This window comes from Triticum aestivum, chromosome 4A (assembly GCF_018294505.1).
Source record: "Triticum aestivum cultivar Chinese Spring chromosome 4A, IWGSC CS RefSeq v2.1, whole genome shotgun sequence".
NCBI classification, from domain to species: Eukaryota; Viridiplantae; Streptophyta; class Magnoliopsida; order Poales; family Poaceae; genus Triticum; species Triticum aestivum.
Genome location: NC_057803.1, coordinates 494615724 through 494636374, shown reverse-complemented (window position 1 = coordinate 494636374; position 20651 = coordinate 494615724).

Below are 20651 nucleotides of genomic sequence, written 5' to 3'. Positions count from 1 at the left end.
TGCTTTGCCTGATCATCCTCTTAAGAAACCTGAAATACTTGATATCTTTTATAATGGACTAACCGATGCTTCCAGAGATTACCTGGATAGTTGTGCTGGTTCTCTTTTCAGGGAAAGAACGCCGGATGAAGCTGAAATTCTATTCAATAATATGTTGACAAATGAAAATAATTGGGCACCTCCTGAGCCAGCTCCTGAGCCATCTCCTGCTCCAATTACTAAGCCTATTCCTAAACCAACTCCGAAGAAGATAGGTGTTCTATTTCTCAGTTCTGAAGATATGCAAGAGGCAAAGAAATCTATGAAAGAAAAAGGTATTAAAGCTGAAGACGTTAAGAATTTACCTCCTATTGAAGAAATACATGGTCTTAATATACCGCGTGTTGAAGAAACATATGATCTTAATTATTTATTTACTGAAGAACCTCCTGATCCCGATATCCCGACACAGGTAGTAAAGGTAAATTCTCTCTATAGATATGATAAAGCTGAAATCCCTCCTACTAAAATTGCTAGTCTGTGCTTGGATGAGTTTGATAACTTTATGTTTAAACAAGACAACTTCAATGCTTATTTTGGTAGACAATTAAAAGAAAATGCTTATATGATTAGACGATTGGGTGATTATATGGCTGATATTAAAGGTGAACTTAAAATTGTTAGCAAACATGCTTCTATGGTTACCACTCAAGTAGAACAAGTACTTAAGGCTCAAAAAGAAGTACTTAATGAAATGAATAGTAAGAAAAATGATTATGTTGTTAGAGTGGCTACTAGAACTGGTAGAATGACTAAGGAACCTTTGTATCCTGAAGGCCACCCTAAGAGAATCGAGCAAGATTCTCAAAGAAATAATATTGATGTTCCTAGTTCTTCTAAAAGAAGAAGAAGGAAAATGATAGAACTGTGCAAACTTCTAGTGAACCTATTGCTGAACCACCTGATAATCCAAATGATATATCTATGTCTGATGTTGAAACACAATCTGGTAATGAACATGAACCTAGTAAAAATATTAATGATGATGCTCAACCTAGTAATGATAATGATGTAGAAATTGAACCTGCTGTTGATCTTGATAACCCACAATCAAAGAATCAACGTTATGATAAAAGAGACTTTGTTGCTAGGAAACATGGTAAAGAAAGGGAACCTTGGGTTCAAAAACCCATGCCTTTTCCTCCGAAACCATCCAAGAAAAAGGATGATGAGGATTTTGAGCACTTTGCTGAAATGATTAGGCCTATCTTTTTGCGTATGAGATTAACTGATGTGCTCAAAACAAATCCTTATGCTAAATATATGAAGGATATCATTACTAATAAAAGAAAGATACCGGAAGCTGAAATTTCCACCATGCTTGCTAATTATACTTTTAAGGTTGGAATACCAAAGAAACTTGGAGACCCCGGAGTACCTACTATACCTTGCTCCATTAAAAGAAATTATATTAAAACTGCTTTATGTGATCTTGGAGCCGGTGTTAGTGTTATGCCTCTCTCTTTATATCGTAGACTTGACTTGAATAAGCTGACACCTATTGAAATATCTTTGCAAATGGCTGATAAATCAACTGCTATACCTGTCGGTATCTGTGAGGATGTGCCTGTTGTGGTTGCAAACGTTACTATTTTAACGGACTTTGTTATTCTTGATATTCCTGAGGATGATAGTATGTCTATTATTCTTGGAAGACCTTTTCTTAATACTGCAGGGGCTGTTATTGATTGCAACAAAGGCAATGTCACTTTTCATGTTAATGGTAATGAGCATACGGTACACTTTCCAAGGAAACAACCTCAAGTTCATAGTATCAACTCTATTGGAAAAATTCCATCGATTATATTTGGAGGTTTTGAATTTCCTCTTCCTACTGTCAAAAAGAAATATGATATTCTTATTATTGGGGATGTGCATATCCCCATTGAGGTAACTTAGTGTTATTCGAAATTTCTCCGGTTTCATGATTATCGGCATGAGTTTGTTAACAAGACTTGATCAACCTTGTTAGTGGATTCTTTTTGATGAGAACGAGATGGATGAAACTAGAAGCACAAAACTTCTGTACCCCACTTTTACTTTCTGTTATTTATATTAAATAAAGTAAAAATAGTATTTTCTGTCTCTTTCCTGACTTATCTGTGCAATATGAAAATATCCCGAAAATAAAAGTCCACAGAATGCCATGCCAATTTAATATGATTTTTTCGGGAATATTTGAGGATTTACTGTGCAAAAATTACCGCGGGAGGAGCTGTCACCTGGCCACGAGGGTGGTGGGCGGCCCCCCTATGGGGCGCGCCCCTCTGCCTCATGGGCCCACGGTGGCCCTCCTCCACTTATCCTAGCACCCATCTTCTTCCTCTATCTCACACAAACCCGAAAAACCAACTCAAGCACGAGTTCCAGCCACTTTTGCTCTGATTTTCGATCTCCTTGCTCAAAGCACGTCTCGCAAAACTGCTTGGGGAGATTGTTCCTTGGTATGTGACTCTTCCATTGGTCCAATTAGTTTTTGTTTTAGTGCTTTATTCTTTGCAAATTTGTGCTGCATAGGTGACCATGTTATTGAGCTTGCATGTCAAATTTACATGGTTCCAAGTAGTACTAATGCTTGATATAGGCTCTAGGCACTTGTAGGAGTAGTTGCTATTAGTTTTATTGAGTTTGGTTCACTTTTATTTTGAAGTTACTAAAAATTTCAGAATTTTTCAGAAAATGATGAGGAGATTATTGAGGGGCTCATTGAGCCAAAGCTCGAAGGAAAAGGCACCGAAGCCTAAGTATAATTTGCCACGCACCGCGGAGATTCGGGCGTGTGAATGGCCTTCTGAAGATTTCTTGAGAGCAGCCGGTATCTATGAAGATTTTCATGAATTGGCTCACAATGCAGGCCTCACCGCTTTCCTCCACGACCAATGCGATCAGTATCTCTTACTCACAAATACCTTTGTGCAAAACTTTCATTTTCATTCTAGGAACTCACCACCTACGGTGGAGTTTCATTTATATGATGAGCATAAGGAGATGTCACTTTATGATTTATGTCGAATTTGTTTAGTCCCTTTTGAGGGCAAGACAGAAGAACCACATCATGATGATGTGGCTGGGTTTATTGATAATATCACTGTAGGAGAAACCAGGAAGGTTTCCGACGCACGAATCACTAGCATACATTTTCCTGTTTTGCGTTACTTTGCATTATTTGCTAGTCGTTGTTTAATTGGATGCGGAAATTCTGGAAACCTTAGTATCCCTGATTTAATTATTCTACTCCATGGTTTATATAGTGATAACACTTTTAGTTTGGGCGGTATTATTGCTAGACGGTTAAATATGAACCGTAGTAAGGGCCCCTTCTTTGGAGGCATCTATGCCACACGCCTAGCCGCACATTTTAACATACCTATTAGGCATGCTGAGAAGGAAGAAAAGGTGCTGCCCCATGTTTATCTGGATCATAAAAGTATGGTGGCACATGATTTTATTGTTAAAAATAGGGCGGGGGAGCTTAAATATCAATTGTTCTTTAATAAACATCATCCTGAGACTATTACCTTGCCTGCTCCTTCTTTGTTTGATTTGACTGCAGGCGCATACCTTGTTCCGTTGATGGTATTCACGCCTACCAGAACCCTGCACCAGTCGAGGAGCCAGAACAGGAACCACAAGATGAGCCTCCACGAGAATCTGTTTATTCTTGGGATCCAGAGATGACTGTGAGCCAGTGGCAGCCAGAGTCTTCTTCTTCATCCAACTATCCTTCCTCATCACAGTACGACCCCAACAACTATTATTATGGATATCCGCCAGGCCAGTCGTGGCCATAGACCAACTTAGGCCAAAAGCCTAAGCTTGGGGGAGTACGTATTTTGGGCCCAGATAAATCTGTTTTTTTTCAAAGTTGTAGTTTGGGCCCAGATAAATGTTCACTTTATCGGGCTTGATTTTAGGAACCCAACAAAATTTATTTCGTGATTTTTGGAGTCTGTTTAGTATTTCTTTTTATTTTTCTTCCGAGCGGATTTATAAAAAAAAACTCGTAACCGACTCCGGGCCGTACCCGGCCAGGAAACCTCCGCCCGGGGCGCCTTTAAATAGCGCCCGAGCCGGCCCGAGGAGAGCCCAGCCGCCACCGCCTAAACCTAACCCTAGCGCCGCCCCAGCCCGTGCTGTAAAAAAAATTCTGTTAAAAAAAATTATGTTCGTCGTTTTTCTTTTTCGTCGGATTTTCCGCGGTTATTTTCTGATCGCGATTTCTGATCCGATTTTCATTTTAGTATAACTTTTCGCTCGTTTATCAGAATTAGGCGATTCAAGCGCCTTGAGTTTCGTCTCGGAACCCTCTTTCCGAATAATCAACTTAAATAAGTTTTTGCTACTGTAAAATTTGCCCTAGTTCCAGATTACTAGAACGAAGTTGTTTTCTTTCGCCGTTTGATTTCTTTTGCTTCGTTCGATTTGATTCTTTTTGCCAACCAGGGTTCTTAAGTTGAACTTTCTGGTTAGATCTTCTATTTGAGTTTTACCTATGCATTAGATGAGTACTTATTGTATGCTTGTTGTTTGTCCGCGATAGAATACCCGGAGTGCACCGCCTGTTGCTTCGAATCTCTAGGTTTTGCGGATCATCAGCAAGGCAAGTAACACTTTGATCATACTTTTTCTACAACCCAGTTTTATTGCATTAGATCAATCCTCACACATTGCATGATTAGGATCTAATTAAACTGTGGGATGGGAAGTAGATGAGGTAGTACCTATTACCTGTTTATTTTCAAACCTTTGGGAGTTACTTCTACGTTTGCTTATTATGCCATGCTATGCTAGTAGATGTGGATTGGGTGAGTGATATCCATGACAGATGTGAGATTTTATAATTAAAGGTTTATATAAGGTGGCAACCTAAGACACATCTGGGTGGATTGAGGCACCTGGGGTATCCAGGACTTGCCTGTTTTCTTTTGGACCGCCACCCAGGCTCAAAGGGATCATGAGATTATTCATACTAGAAACTTCCGTGTGCAGCCACAAGCCATTATGGGCTCTGGCATGGTCGACTAAGTTGTGCGAACTCTTACAGTGGTAGACTAGCAGATGTAGGGGATGTAGGTGGTACGGTCTATCACGTCGTAAGGTACTAGCGCTTCTGAAAGACTATGTCTCGGTCATCCGTCTTCTCAAACACCATGTAGTGCGAGAAACCAAACGGAGGCGATCGAGTCTTGTGGGGAAAAGTGCGCAAACCTCTGCAGAGTGTAACAAACTAATCATGGTTAGCCGTGTCCCCGGTTATGGACATCTTGAGTATCTGGTACCTGGATTATCATGTGAATCTCAACATGTTACTCTAAATTAATTTTGATGGGTTTTAATGATGTTACTTAATTGGGATTGAGGATGCTGTCAACCATTCTCAATGTTTCACAACCACCATGATAGTAATTAAATTTATTCCTTTGAAGTAGGGAAAAATTGGCTTTACGCAAAAACTGTAACCATAGAGCTTTCCACCAGCCAAATATGCATATGGTATAGTTGTTGCATTCCATTACTCTCTATGTGTTACCTTGCGAGCATATTCCATGTGCTGACCCGTTTTCGGGCTGCAACGTTAATGTTGCAGACTTTTCAGACGACGATTAAGGAGTTTTAGGTCGTGGTTCTATACTCAGTGATGCCGTTGGAGTTGATGGACTCACTTATCTTCCAAGCCTTCCGCTGTTATCGACACTAGATGGCCTTAAGCCACATTTATTGTAATAAGTTCTCTTTTGAGACTCCCGATGTAATAAGTGTGTGATTGCTACTCTGCTATAAATCCTCCGAGTACTGTGTGGTGTCAGCATTACTGATCCAAGGATGACACCGGAGCACAGAGATCAGACTGTTTGAGGTCTGGTCGCTACAGAGATGGTATCAGAGCCAGGTTGACTGTAGGACACGACCACTAAGCTAAAGACCTAGATCACTACTCACTCTCTTCTCTTCTGACTTCTCATCTTTTCTACTCTTTAGGACGGCGGATGCAAGGAACAAGTTCGCCCAACCGGATGAAGATACACCATTTGGACGCCACTTGAAGGAAGTCACTAGATACTTGAACATAGGAATACCAAGCTTCACGGGAACCTACAAGGCCACTTTACCTGAAGAAGAGCACTAGATGATTCAAGTTCAAGTTCCAGGAAGGACGTTCATGCCAGTCACTGAGCCCATAGAGTTTTCTTTTGATGCACCAACTTGGAGTCTAGGAAAGAGTATGGCAGCTCACATTGCCATGGGATGCATTGGAGAAGTCTACCGCAAGGATCTCAAGGATACTATCTACCAGATTTGTGGGCGCCGAGATGAGCACTAGGAGATGATCAGCACCAGGAAAGATAGATCAATTGCAGCTTTTATTCAGGAGTTAAACCAGCACATTCGACGACAGGAGAATCAGATGTGCGCCGACATGATAGATCTGAAGAAGGCTAAGACTAGAATCAAGGAACTGGAGGAAGAACTCAAGGCTACACGCGAAGATTATGAAGAAGAAATTGAAGTATTGGTGGATAAGAATGCCGACCTAACTATGAAGCTAGCAGTATTTATGGGAGGCCCGACACCAGTAGGTGAAGACGAAGCACCCAAGGAGACTAGCCCGGAAGACTACATCATCATTGACGGCACCAACTCGGAACAAGATAGTAGTGATGATGACTATGTGGATGAAGCAGGAGCAGATATCATGGAGTCTACAACCATGGAATATTTCTAGTAGACCACCTCATCAGTAGTAGTAGTCCACCATGTAAATATAGTAGTCCGAGCACTTTGCGATAGTTAGATCGATTGTATGTCTTTGTTTTATTGATTGAAGTGAATTGTGTGCTTTTGCCTCATGTGCATATGGGTAGTGTTTTCCCTTTAGACCCCCTCTATTCTTATATCTCATCTTTTCCAAAAAACCCTCAGATGCCTCCGAGACGTGACCCCGGATTTGCCTTTCCGCCGGAGCTCACCCAGTTGATCCAGCAGCAGAACACCTTGATGCAGTTGCTAGTTCAGAATCAGAATCAGGGGAACAACAACAACCCACCACCACCACCACCACCACCACCTGTTGACCACTTAGCCCATTTTCTTAGGCTGAATCCGCCAGTGTTTTCCAGTAGCACCGAGCCGATTGTAGCAGATGATTGGCTCCGCAAGATAGCTAGGGAGTTGACCACAGCAGGATGCATAGATGTGGAGAAGGTGAAGTTTGCCGCACATCAATTAGAAGGACCCGCGGCATCTTGGTGGGAGAATTTCACAGCCACCTTCCCAGTCGACACTGTCACATGGGACCAGTTTCAGCAGGCTTTTCGTACTGCCCATGTTTCAGCAGGAGCAATGGCCATGAAGAAGCATGAGTTTCGTAACTTGCGCCAAGGAGGACGGACAGTTGGCCAGTATGTGGAGGAGTTTAGTAAGCTAGCACGTTATGCCCCAGATGACGTTGCCACGGATGCAGCTAAGCAGGAGAAATTCCTGGAAGGACTAAATGATGAGTTGAGTATGCAGTTGATGGTAGCCACCTTCAACAACTACCAGGAGTTGGTAGATCGCGCTCTTATGATTGAAGGGAAGCAGCAGCAAATTAAGAACCGCAAGAGGAAGTATGGACAAGGAAAGTATAATTCAGGAGCTCAGCAAAAGCCTCGTCTTACCCCTAGACTGGAGGACATTTTCAGCATACCCATGGAGTAGGTAGCTCGCACAATCACAATGGCACCAAGAATGGTAATGGGAATGGAGGAAGCAATGGCCAGAACCGCAGCACCCCATCAACCCCAGCCAAGAAGGATTTGAGCCACGTCACTTGCTATAAGTGTTTGAAGCCAGGACATTATGCAAATGAATGTCCTGAAGGCCAAAATGGCAATGGAAGTTCTGGGAAGAAGCCGAACCCTTTCAACAGGGGACAAGTGAACCACGTTAATGTGGAGGAGGTTGAAGCTCAGCCCGATGCAGTAATAGGTAAGTTTTTGGTTAAGTCATTTACTGCACTCGTTCTTTTTGATAATGGTGCATCGCATTCATACATATCAAGGGGATTTGTGGATAAGTATAACCTACCAACCCAAGCCCTTAGGTCACCCATGTTAGTAACCTCGCCAGGAGCAGAGTATGTGGCAAGTCTATGGTGTGATCGGTTACCATTAAGGATTGGTAACTATGTTTTTCCCTCAGACCTAATAGTATTGGAATCTCAAGGATTGGATGTGATATTAGGCATGGATTGGTTATCAAAGTATGAAGGGAATATTGAGTGTGCTAGTAAGTCAATTTTGCTTACCACACCAGAAGGAAGAAGGATCAAGTGTGTATCCCAACATGCGCCAAACAGGACACAAGTAAATTCCTTATCAGGAGTTGTGCAGGAGGAAGTACCAGTGGTAAAGGATTTTCTAGATGTATTTCCCGAAGAGTTGCCAGGCATGCCACCGGATAGAGACATTGAGTTTTTGATTGAGCTTTTGCCAGGCACTAGGCCAATATCGAAGAGACCATATAGGATGCCAGCAAAAGATTTGGTGGAAATCAAGAAGCAGATTAAGGAGTTACTGGATAAGGGATATATTCACCCAAGTTCTTCGCCTTGGGGATCACCAGTACTTCTAGTAGAGAAGAAGGATGGATCGTTAAGGATGGTTGTTGACTATCGAGGATTGAACGAAGTAACAATCAAGAACAAGTACCCGCTACCAATGATCAATGATCTGTTTGATCGATTGCAAGGAGCTAAAGTGTTTTCCAAGATCGATTTACGATCAGGATACCACCAGTTGAAGATTCGAGAATAGGATATTCCTAAGACAGCTTTTACCACCAGGTATGGGCTGTATGAGTATACCGTTATGTCATTTGGTCTGACTAACGCGCCTGCCTATTTTATGAACATGATGAACAAAGTGTTTATGGAGTTTTTGGATAAGTTCGTCGTAGTGTTCATCGATGATATCCTGGTATATTCGAAGAATGAAGAGGAGCATAAGGAGCATTTGTGTTTGATACTTGGAAAGCTCAAAGAACACCAATTATATGCCAAGTTCAGCAAATGTGAATTTTGGTTGAAGGAAGTAGGATTCCTCTGACATGTTATATCTCGAGAAGGTATAGAAGTAGATCCCGCTAAAGTTGAAACCGTGACCAAGTGGGAAGCCCCAACAACAGTTGGAGAGATCTGGAGTTTTCTTGGACTCGCAGGATACTACCGGAGATTTATTGAGAACTTCTCAAAGATTGTGAAGCCTATGACGGAGTTATTGAAGAAGGATAATAAGTTCAAATGGACTGAGGAGTGTGAGGCAAGTTTCCAGGAGTTGAAGAATCATTTGGTTACCTCACCAGTGTTGATTTTGCCAGATCAAACCAAGGATTATGAGGTGTATTGCGACGCTTCACGTCGAGGACTTGGAGCAGTGCTTATGCAGGAAGGAAGAGTTGTTTCGTATGCTTCACGACAACTGAAGCCTCACGAATTGAATTATGCTAAGCATGATTTGGAGTTAGCAGCCGTAGTGCATGCATTGAAGACATGGAGCCATTTCCTCATTGGAAATCATTGTGAGGTGTACACAGATCACAAGAGTTTGAAGTACATTTTCACACAGAAGGAGTTGAATCTCAGACAAAGGAGATGGTTGGAACTCATCAAGGATTATGATATGAAATTGCATTATCATCCTGGGAAGGCTAATGTAGTAGCTGACGCATTAAGCCGCAAGAGCCATGTCAATACACTAATGACGGGAGAAATACCCCAGGAGTTAGCAGAAAATCTTCGTGAACTATGTTTAGAAATAGTTTCGAGAGGCTATGTAGCAGCATTGGAGATTCAGTCAACATTGATGGACAGAATCAGGGAAGCTCAGAAAACTGACAAAGAGATTGCCGCTATAAAGGAGAAACTGAGCAAAGGAAAAGTTAAAGGATTTCGCGAGGATGAGCACGACACCCTATGGTTTGAAGACCGTGTTTACGTGCCCAATGACCCAGAGATCAGAAAGTTGATTCTGCAAGAGGCACATGATTCACCGTATTCGATTCACCCAGGAAATACCAAGATGTATTTGGATTTGAAGGATATTTTTTGGTGGACCGGAATGAAGAAGGATATTGCGGAGTATGTAGCAGTTTGTGATGTATGTCAGAGAGTAAAGGCAGAACATCAGAAGCCAGCAGGATTGTTGCAACCATTATCGATACCCGAATGGAAGTGGGATAAGTTAGGCATGGATTTTATCACGGGATTACCAAGGACTCGTTCAGGCTATGACTCGATTTGGGTTGTAGTCGATCGATTGACGAAGGTAGCTCATTTCATCCCAGTAAAGACCACTTACACCAGTGCTAAGTTGGCAAAGATATACATGACCAGGATCGTATGTTTGCATGGAGTTTCGAGGAGCATCGTATCAGATAGAGGAACCCAGTTTACCTCAAAGTTCTGGAAGCAGTTGCATGAGACTTTGGGTACTAGGCTAGAATTTAGTACAACTTTTCACCCGCAGACAGATGGACAGACTGAGAGAATCAATCAGATTTTGGAAGATATGCTGAGAGCTTGTGCACTAGATTATGGATCTAGTTGGGATGATAATTTGCCATATGCAGAGTTTTCTTACAATAATAGCTATCAGACCAGTTTGAAGATGGCACCTTTCGAAGCTTTGTACGGAAGGAGGTGCAGGACACCGTTGTCATGGGACGAAGTTGGAGACCGCCAGTTGTTTGGACCAGATCTGATTAAGGAGTCTGAACAGAAGGTAAAGTTGATTCGCGATAGGCTCAAGGTAGCCCAGTCCAAACAGAAGAGCTACGCAGATTCTAAATGCAAGGAGACAGTTTACGAAGTCGAAGACAGAGCTTATCTTTGAGTATCCCCACTTCGAGGGATTAAGCGCTTTGGAGTTAAGGGGAAGTTAGCACCACGATTTGTAGGACCATATCGAGTTTTGGAGCGTATGGGAGAAGTGGCCTACAAGTTGGAATTGCCAGAAGGATTGGCCGGAGTGCATGATGTGTTCCACGTTTCTCAGTTGAAGAAGTGTCATGCAGAGATGGCCGACATACCTTTGAGAGACACAGTGTCATTGGAAGCAATTCATTTGGATAACAATTTGACCTATGAGGAGAGACCAGTCAAGATTCTCGAGTTTGCCACTCGAGTTACTCGCAGCAAGGTTATCAAGTTTTGTAAAGTTCAGTGGAGCCACCATACGAAGGAAGAAGCCACCTGGGAGTGAGAGGAAGATTTACTCAAAGACCACCCTCACCTATTTTCTAGCCAACCCGAATCTCAAGGGCGAGATTCATCTTAAGGGGGGTAGGTTTGTAACATCCCAAATTTTCAATTTGGAATGTTATACATTAGGTCATCATGCATATCATATTTTATTTTGCCTTTGGTTTTGATCCTAGAAAATCCTAAGCAACTCAAGGACCCACGGAGAGAGTTGGGGATTTCGCTATTTACGTATTTGAGTTTTCTCAAATTATGTAAACAGGATCATTTGATTTTATTTATTTTATCATCAATTATTTCTATTACAAAAATATGAGAGAGGGAATAAAATGACTTTCCCAAAATATAGAAATATTGAGGATTTAATAAAAAATCAAATAAGATTTATTTCAGAGTTTTTCGGTATTTTTATTTGAATTTAGGAAAAATGCGTTTTCTTCAAGTTGTAGTTTGGGCCCAGATAAATGTTCACTTTATCGGGCTTGATTTTAGGGACCCGGCAAAATTTATTTCATGATTTTTGGAGTCTGTTTAGTATTTCTTTTTATTTTTCTTCCGAGTGGATTTATATAAAAAACACGTAACCGAGTCCGGGCCGTACCCGGCCAAGAAACCTCCGCCTGGGGCGCCTTTAAATAGCGCCCGAGCCAGCCCGAGGAGAGCCCAGCCGCCGCCGCCTAAACCTAACCCTAGCGCCGCCCCAGCCCGCCGCCGCCGCCGCCGGAGCCACGCGCCTTTCGAGGTTCGCCGCCGCCCTCGTTTTCCATGCTGTAAAAAAAATTATGTTTAAAAAAAATTCTGTTTGTCGTTTTTCTTTTTCGTCGGATTTTCCGCGGTTATTTTCTGATCGCGATTTCTGATCCGAATTTCGTTTTAGTATAACTTTTCGCTCGCTTATCGGAATCAGGCGATTCAAGCGCCTTGAGTTTCGTCTCGAAACCCTCTTTCCGAATAATCAACTTAAACAAGTTTTTGCTACTGTAAAATTTGCCCTAGATCCAGATTACTAGAACGAAGTTGTTTTCTTTCGCCGTTTGATTTCTTTTGCTTCTTTCGATTTGATTCTTTTTGTCAACCAGGGTTCTTAAGTTGAACTTTCTGGTTAGATCTTCTATTTGAGTTTTACCTGTGCATTAGATGAGTACTTATTGTATGCTTGTTGTTTGTCTGCGATAGAATACCCGAGTGTGCCGCCTGTTACTTCGAATCTCTAGGTTTTGCGGATCATCAGCAAGGCAAGTAACACTTTGATCATACCTTTTCTACAACCCAGTTTTATTGCATTAGATCAATCCTCACACATTGCATGATTAGGATCTAATTAAACTGTGGGATGGGAAGTAGATGAGGTAGTACCTATTACCTGTTTATTTTCAAACCTTTGGGAGTTACTTCTACGTTTGCTTATTATGCCATGCTATGCTAGTAGACATGGATTGGGTGAGTGATATCCATGACAGATGTGAGATTTTATAATTAAAGGTTTATATAAGGTGGCAACCTAACACACATCTGGATGGATTGAGGCACCTGGGGTATCCAGGACTTGCCTGTTTTCTTTTGGACCGCCACCCAGGCTCAAAGGGATCATGAGATTATTCATACTAGAAACTTCCGTGTGCAGCCACAAGCCATTATGGGCTCTGGCATGGTCGACTAAGTTGTGCGAACTCTTACAGTGGTAGACTAGCAGATGTAGGTGTCAGTGTACTAGAATAGGGGTACCCTAGTACCCTGAACTTGTGCACGGGCAGTTGCAGCACCCCGCGGCAAGGCTTGCCGGGCGAACGCCAAGATCCTCCAAGGTTCCCTTGGAGCCATTCAAGAACAAAGTATTTAAGCTCAGGAGACAAGGCCCCGGCAAGAGGAGCTTACCGGGAAGGCCAACGAGGACACTCCAAGGAACATGCTGCGACGCGCCTCACGCTCCGTCAAGGCAACAAGGCCCCGGCAAGAGGAGCTTGCCGGGAAGACCAACCAAGGTACCTCGAGGCCCGGTGAGCGACAAGCTTCCGGACCCGACAAGATAACAACAGCGGCAAGGCGCTTGCCGCGGCAGGCGGCCACTCTGTGCCCACGCTCCAGCGCATCCACCAACGTGTCGCTCTGGGGGCCTCTCCAGGCGCGCGTGGCGGGAGGCTGTGCAGCCAGCGGTGCGCAGTGGCATGCGAAGCTGACAAGATCGCCATCGTGGCGAACGGTGGCGCCCCTAACGGTCCTTTTCTGCACTGTTTGGGCGACTCAGACGGGCCTTTAATGCCCTTGTCCCCTGCCGTCAGGGTTAGGTAGGGTGCACTGTACAAGTAACTGTACCAACCACCCCACTTTTTACATTTGTACCCTTCTCTGCGTTGCCACCTGTCGGTGACCCCTTTAGCGTATAAAAGGAGGCCCATGCGCAACGTAGAGGGGGTTCGGTTCGATTCATTCATGAGCCAGAAAACACTTAGCTCTCTCTAGAGCAAGAAGATAATAGAACCAGACAAGCAGCAGTAGGAGTGTTATCTCCCCGGAGAGCTCCGAAGCTGGGTAAACTGCTCGTGTGCTTCGCCTCGATCTGCTCTTCGTGCGATCTCCGCCCCCCGCCGAACCGAAAGGGGCCCGGTCCGCCGGCCCCATAGGTGTTCGAGGATCAGTTTCCCCGACATCTTTGGCGCGCCGGGCAGGGGGCATCGAGATTGTGTGAACCTGATCCGGCGTTCACACGAGCTAGATCTTCATTCCCTTCATCAACATGCCACCGAAGAAGAAGACTTCGGCGTCAGCCGCTCCGTCCACGTCACTTCCGCCACCGTTGGAGCAAACGGGTGGTGGAATGGACGCCGGCGGAAGAATGGACGTCGACGAGGAAGCTCATGATGCCGCCAGGTCCAAGAACAAGGCTGCACAAACCTCGGCGGCTGTACATGTTCCGCGCCACTCTCAGGAGGCGCAAGATCAACAGCGTCATGGCACTCGCAGTGCCATACGCGTGATAGGCCAAGACCAAGCTGGTGGATCTCGGGGCGCTCAAGACCAGCATGCACGCCAGCATGTTGGCACGAGCGGGGCACGGTCGCCTGGACGGGATACTGCTCCTTCTAACATAGTTAGAAGTTCGAGCACGTCCCGCTCCTCGCGCCGTCCGCCCCTGCCACCCACCACTCCAGCAGAAGCTTTGGCGCGAGCTCAACTTCTCCTAGATTACCCTCCGACGTCGGACAAGATCGACGAATGGAGGGCCACCATTCAGAGTCTCATCGGCTACGCCAACGGCGACACTCCACGGCGGCCGAGCGCGTCGCCGCCGCGGCAGGGTTGCCGGGCGCGAGCCGGTGGCGACGAAACGGGTGGAGGTGCAACTACCATGCAATCACCACCCCGAAGGCCAAGATCGCCGACTCGCCGGATCCACCTCGACAGCGACTCCACCGCATCTTCGGATCCACGAGCTCGTCGCGATCAGCGCCAAGTTCTTCATGATCGACAACAAGAAGACGCTCGAACTCGCATCGAGCGCCGAAGAGAAGCGCGACGTCAATCCGACAAGCGCGCTGGGCCCTCTGTTGACATGCATGCGCCAGGGGAACCAGGCGATCTGCCGTACGCGGTAGGTTGCCCTGCGTTCACTCGTGAGCTGCGGCAAGTCCAGTGGCCCAGCACGAAGAACTTCAAGCCAGACGTACCGGAGAAGTACGACGGCAAGACGCATCCGTCAGAGTTCCTCAGCATCTACACCATCGCGGTGCAGGCTGCCGGGGGACGGGATGACAAGATCCTTGCCAACTACTTCCCGCTGGTGCTCAAGCCCAACGTCAGATCTTGGCTCATGCACTTGCCGGACAACTCAATATCCTCTTGGGCTGATCTGTGCCATCAATTCGTCGGCGCCTTCACAGGCGGACACAAGCCTCATGGCCAGGAGAGTGATCTTCATCTGCTCGCCCAGAAGGAAGGAGAGCCCCTGCGCAAGTACATTCAGAGATTCAGCAGTGTGCAGCACAACATCCCAGACGTCCACCCTGCCGCGGTGATCAGCGCGTTCCATCAGAACGTGCGGAACCGCAGGATGCGGGAGGAAATGGCGATGTGCAAGATCAGGGACGTCAGTGAGTTATATGCACTGGCCGACAAGTGTGCACGCGCTGAGGAAGGGAGGAGACTCCCCGGAGAGAATGTAGGAGCGGGAGGATCTGACAGTGAAGATGCTGCCCCGTCAAGGAAAAACCGGCGGCGGAACAACAGAAGGAGGAAAGGCAAAGAGGTGCTAGTTGTTGAGCAGTCCGGCAACGGTGGTGGCGCCAAGGAAGCCAAAGCTGGTGACTCCGGCAAGGAGGTTGCCGCGGAGGTGGCGGTCGCCGACAAGCAGGACGGCACCAACAAGCAGTATTGCAAGATCCACCGCACCAAGGGCCATGATCTCCAGAACTGTAAGAAAGTCGAGCAGCTTGTTGAGCAACAGAAAGCTGAATACGAGCGGCGCGACAAGGAGAAGGCCCAGGAAGGTGCTGGGGGATCCGGCAAGAAACGTCCCGGCCGAGGAGGACGCCGCGGCAAGGCCAAGCAGCGGCAAGGAGACAGACCTCCCCGCGGCCGCGACAAGGATGAAGATGACAACGACGATGAAGACATGGATGACGAGGAGACTGATGAGCAGGAGTTCCAGAAAGCCACAGAGGTCCTGTGCGTTGACGGTGGTGCTTCTCTGCATACCTCGCACCGTCAGCTCAAGCAGTGGGTGCGGGAAGTTAATGCAGCAGAACCACCCGTCGAGTCACGCAAGCCTCTGAAATGGTCCGGCACGCCTATCATCTTTGATATTGAGGACCACCCGGATCGCATAACTGCGGTCGGGTGCTTGCCGATGTTGGTTTCACCAACAATCCGCAACCTCAAGGTCACTAAGATGCTAGTTGACGGCGGGGCCGGCTTGAACCTGATCTCCTCCGCGGTGCTCCAGAAACTCCAGATCCCCGACAGCGAGCTCGAAGAGACCGGTACATTTCAAGGAATCAACCCGGGAAGGAGCAAGCCGAAGGGAAAGATCACGTTGCCGGTAACATTTGGCAGCGAACTGAACTTCAGGACTGAGAGGGTCACATTTGATGTTGCTGACTTTCCATTACCTTACAATGGAATCCTTGGCCGTCCGGCACTCGCCAAGTTCATGGCAGCCTCTCACTATGCGTACAACGTACTGAAAATGCCAGGCCCGATAAGTGTCATCTCTGTCCCTGGCGACAAGAAGGATGCTCTTATCTGTGCCGACAAGATCTACCGGGAAGCAGCAGCCGCAGCAGAACGCAAGACACTTGCCGCTGAAGCTCCCGGGGGAAGAAGAAGACCAAGTCCGGCAAGAGCTCTGATGCCCACTCCGGCAAGCGCACCTCTTCGGAGTGCTGCGCTACCGTCGAGGACGCACCATCGAGCTCCACCGGCAAGTGTAAGAAGGCAATGGCAGCTCCACCTGAGACCAAGAAGGTGTCCGCCAAGGAGGATGGCGCTGGTGGTACCTTCACCATCAGCGCCACTCTTGACCCCAAATAGGAAAGCGCGCTCGTTGCTTTCCTGCGGGCGAATGTCGACGTGTTTGCATGGCAACCGTCTGATATCCCCGGTGTTCCCAGGAAAGTAATTGAGCACCACCTTGCCGTCTGTCCTCATGCGCGGCCCGTCAAGCAGAGAGTCAGGAAGCAGGCAGTGGAGCGCCAAGAATTCATCGCAGAAGAAATCAAGAAGTTGGAAGCAGCAGGCCTTGTCAGAGGAGTGCTCCATCCCACGTGGTTGGCCAATCCTGTTGTTGTGCGCAAGGCTAACGGGAAATGGAGACTTTGTATTGACTTCACTGATGTTAATAAAGCTTGTCCCAAAGACCCATTTCCCTTGCCGCGCATTGACCAGATTGTTGACTCCACAGCCGGATGTGATTTGCTTTCATTTCTTGATGCATACTCAGGATACCATCAGATCTTCATGGCAGAAGAGGATGAAGAGAAAACCGCATTTATCACCCCGTGTGGCACGTACTGCTTCGTACGGATGCCTTTCGGTTTGAAGAATGCTGGTTCAACATTCGCAAGGGTAGTCCACCACGCTTTTGAGCCGCAAATGCACAGAAATGTGGAAGCTTACATGGATGACATAGTGGTCAAGAGCAAGAACAGGGCGACCCTGATTCAAGATTTAGACGAGACATTTGCGAATCTGCGCAAGATCAACCTCAAGCTTAACCCCGAGAAGTGCGTGTTTGGAGTCCCTTCCGGCAAGCTTCTCGGGTTCTTCGTGTCTCAGCGGGGAATTGAAGCCAATCCCGACAAGATCAAGGCCATTGAGCAGATCGAAGCACCAAAGCGCGTCAAGGATGTACGAAGGCTTGCCGGTTGCGTGGCTGCTCTCAGCAGGTTTATCTCTAGATCTGCTGAGCGCGCCCTGCCATTTTTCAAAATTTTGAAAAAGGCAGGTCCAATGAAATGGACTCCGGAGGCGGAGGCTGCGCTGCAGGACTTGAAGAGATACCTGTCCTCCACTCCAACACTTGTCGCACCTAAGCCGCAAGAGAAGTTGCTGCTGTATATAGCGGCAACCAATCAAGTGGTTAGTGCTGCGTTAGTGGCGGAGAGAGAGGCAGATGATGAGCCAGCAACCACGGCAGATGCATCCAGCGACAAGCAGGGGGCTTCGCCGACAAGCTCTGGTCCCGACAAAGATGGATCTGCGCAGGAGCATGATAAGATGCAGAAGAGAATGGTGCAGCGTCCAGTTTACTTTGTCAGTTCCCTTCTGCAGGGGGCTAGATCAAGGTACTCTGGTGTGCAGAAGTTGCTTTTCGGCCTCCTCATGGCCTCGAGAAAGCTGCGCCATTACTTCCAAGCACATGAAATCACAGTCGTCACTCGCTTTCCGCTGAAGAGGATACTGCAAAATCCAGAAGCAACAGGCAGGATTGTCGAGTGGGCGCTGGAACTGTCAAGCTTTGGCCTCAAGTTTGAGAGCACTTCAACTATCCAAAGCAGAGCATTGGCAGAGTTCATAGCAGAGTGGACGCCAACCCCAGATGAAGAAATTCCAGAGACGAGCATCCCCGTCAAAGAGGCAAGCAGAGAGTGGCTGATGTACTTTGATGGTGCCTTCTCGCTGCAAGGCGCTGGTGCGGGCGTGCTGCTTGTCGCACCCACCGGAGAGCACCTCAAGTACGTAGTCCAGATGCACTTTCCCAAGGAGCAAGCAACCAACAATACTGCAGAGTATGAAGGATTGCTTGCCGGTCTCAGAATCGCAGCAGACCTTGGGATCAAGAAGCTCATTGTCAGGGGTGACTCACAGCTTGTCGTCCGCCAAGTGAACAAGAACTACCAGAGTCCATTGATGGAAGCATATGTTGATGAAGTGAGGAAGCTAGAAGAGCACTTTGACGGCCTACAGATGGAACATATCCCGAGAGCTCAGAATGACATTGCTGATGGCCTGTCAAAGTGCGCCGCACTAAAGTTACCTGTGGAACCAGGGATCTTTGTGCTCAAGTTGACTCAACCATCCGTAACACCCTCAACTGGACAAAGCAAGAAGAGGAAGTTGGTTTCTGGCGACTACTTTCCGGCAGAGCTCCCCGAAGCCGCCGCCAAGAAAGTCCCCAAGATCAACACCAAGAATGCTGAGGGGCAGTCTGCTCCGGCAAACCTTATGGTTTGTTCCGTTGAAGCAGACGCTCCCGACAAGTTTTGCTCCGGCAAGCTTGCCGGGGAACATCAAGCTCCGGCAGGGCCGCAAGTCCTTGCCGTAGAAGCGGATGTTCCCGCAGCAGCAGATGTGCCTTTAGTCCTTGTTGTCGAGCCACAAGCTCCAGCATGGGCACAGCAGATTGTCCATTTCCTTCAGACAGGAGAACTTCCCGAAGAGCAAGAAGAAGCGGAAAGAGTAGCCCGGCAGTCAAGTATGTACCAGTTTGTCGATAACATACTGTACAGAAGAAGACTCAACGGTGTGAAATTGAAGTGTATTTGCCGGGAAGATGGACAAAAGCTGTTGGCAGAGATACATGGAGGCATATGTGGCCACCACATAGGCGCAAGGGCACTTGCCGGCAAAGCCTTCCGGCAAGGCTTCTTTTGGCCGACAGCCCTCCAGGATGCAACTGCACAAGTAACCAAGTGTGAAGCGTGCCAGTTCCACTCCAAACAGATACACCAGCCAGCTCAAACTCTCCAGACGATCCCTTTATCCTGGCCATTTTCGGTCTGGGGGCTCGATATCCTCGGCCCTTTCCCCCGAGCTGTCGGGGGCTTTGAGTACTTGTACGTCGCAATCGACAAGTTCACAAAGTGGCCGGAAGTGCAGCCAGTGAGGAAGGTGACAGCACAGTCAGCAGTCAAGTTCTTCAGGTCAATTGTTTGCCGTTTCGGGATCCCTAACAGGATCATCACCGACAACGGCACGCAATTCACGAGCCGCACCTTCATGCAGTACGTCCAAGACCTTGGCGCCAAGGTCTGCTTCGCTTCTGTTGCTCATCCGAGAAGCAACGGTCAAGCAGAGAGGGCAAATGCTGAAGTGCTGCGCGGGCTCAAGACCAGAACTTTCGACAGGCTGCGCAAGTGCGGAAGAAACTGGATCGAGGAGCTGCCGGTGGTTCTTTGGTCGATCAGAACGACGCCAAATCGAGCCACTGGCCAGACGCCTTTCGCTCTAGTCTATGGAGCAGAGGCAGTTCTCCCCACGGAACTCGTATACGGATCGCCTCGAGTGCTCGCTTATGATGAGCTTGAGCAAGAACAGCTGCGACAAGACGACGCGCTGTTCCTTGAGGAAGATCGTCTTCAGGCTGCTGTACGAGCTGCTCGATACCAGCAAGCTTTGCGCCGCTACCATAGCCGCAAAGTTAAGGCCAGAAGCTTCGAGGAAGGCGACCTTGTTCTTCGGCGCGTTCAGTCCGCCAAGAATTCCAACAAGTTGACGCCGAAGTGGGAAGGCCCTTATCGGGTGAGACGAGTCACAAGGCCCGGCGCTGTCCGCCTTGAGACCGAAGATGGCATTCCGGTGAGCAACTCCTGGAACATAGAACATCTTCGTAAGTTTTTCCCGTAGGGCGCGGTTGCCGGAACCCCGTTCCGGCAACCACCTTTTGTACAAGTCTTGCCGCTGTTGCATATAATCCTTTGTACAAAGCCGGGCGCAGATCCCGTGCATAAATAAAACCCCATGTGCTCCGCACAACTTGTCCATTTCATGCATTAGTTTCTTTCTCGCATGCGTTATCTGACACTTTGTGCAGCACCTACATCCGGTGAGCAGTAACGAGCCGAAGGGCTCCATATCGTTATTTTCTCTTCTTTCTTCTTTTTCAACAAAGGAAAAGAAGGTTCCCTCGCACACACGTTTGCCGGGGGGAAGGAGAAGA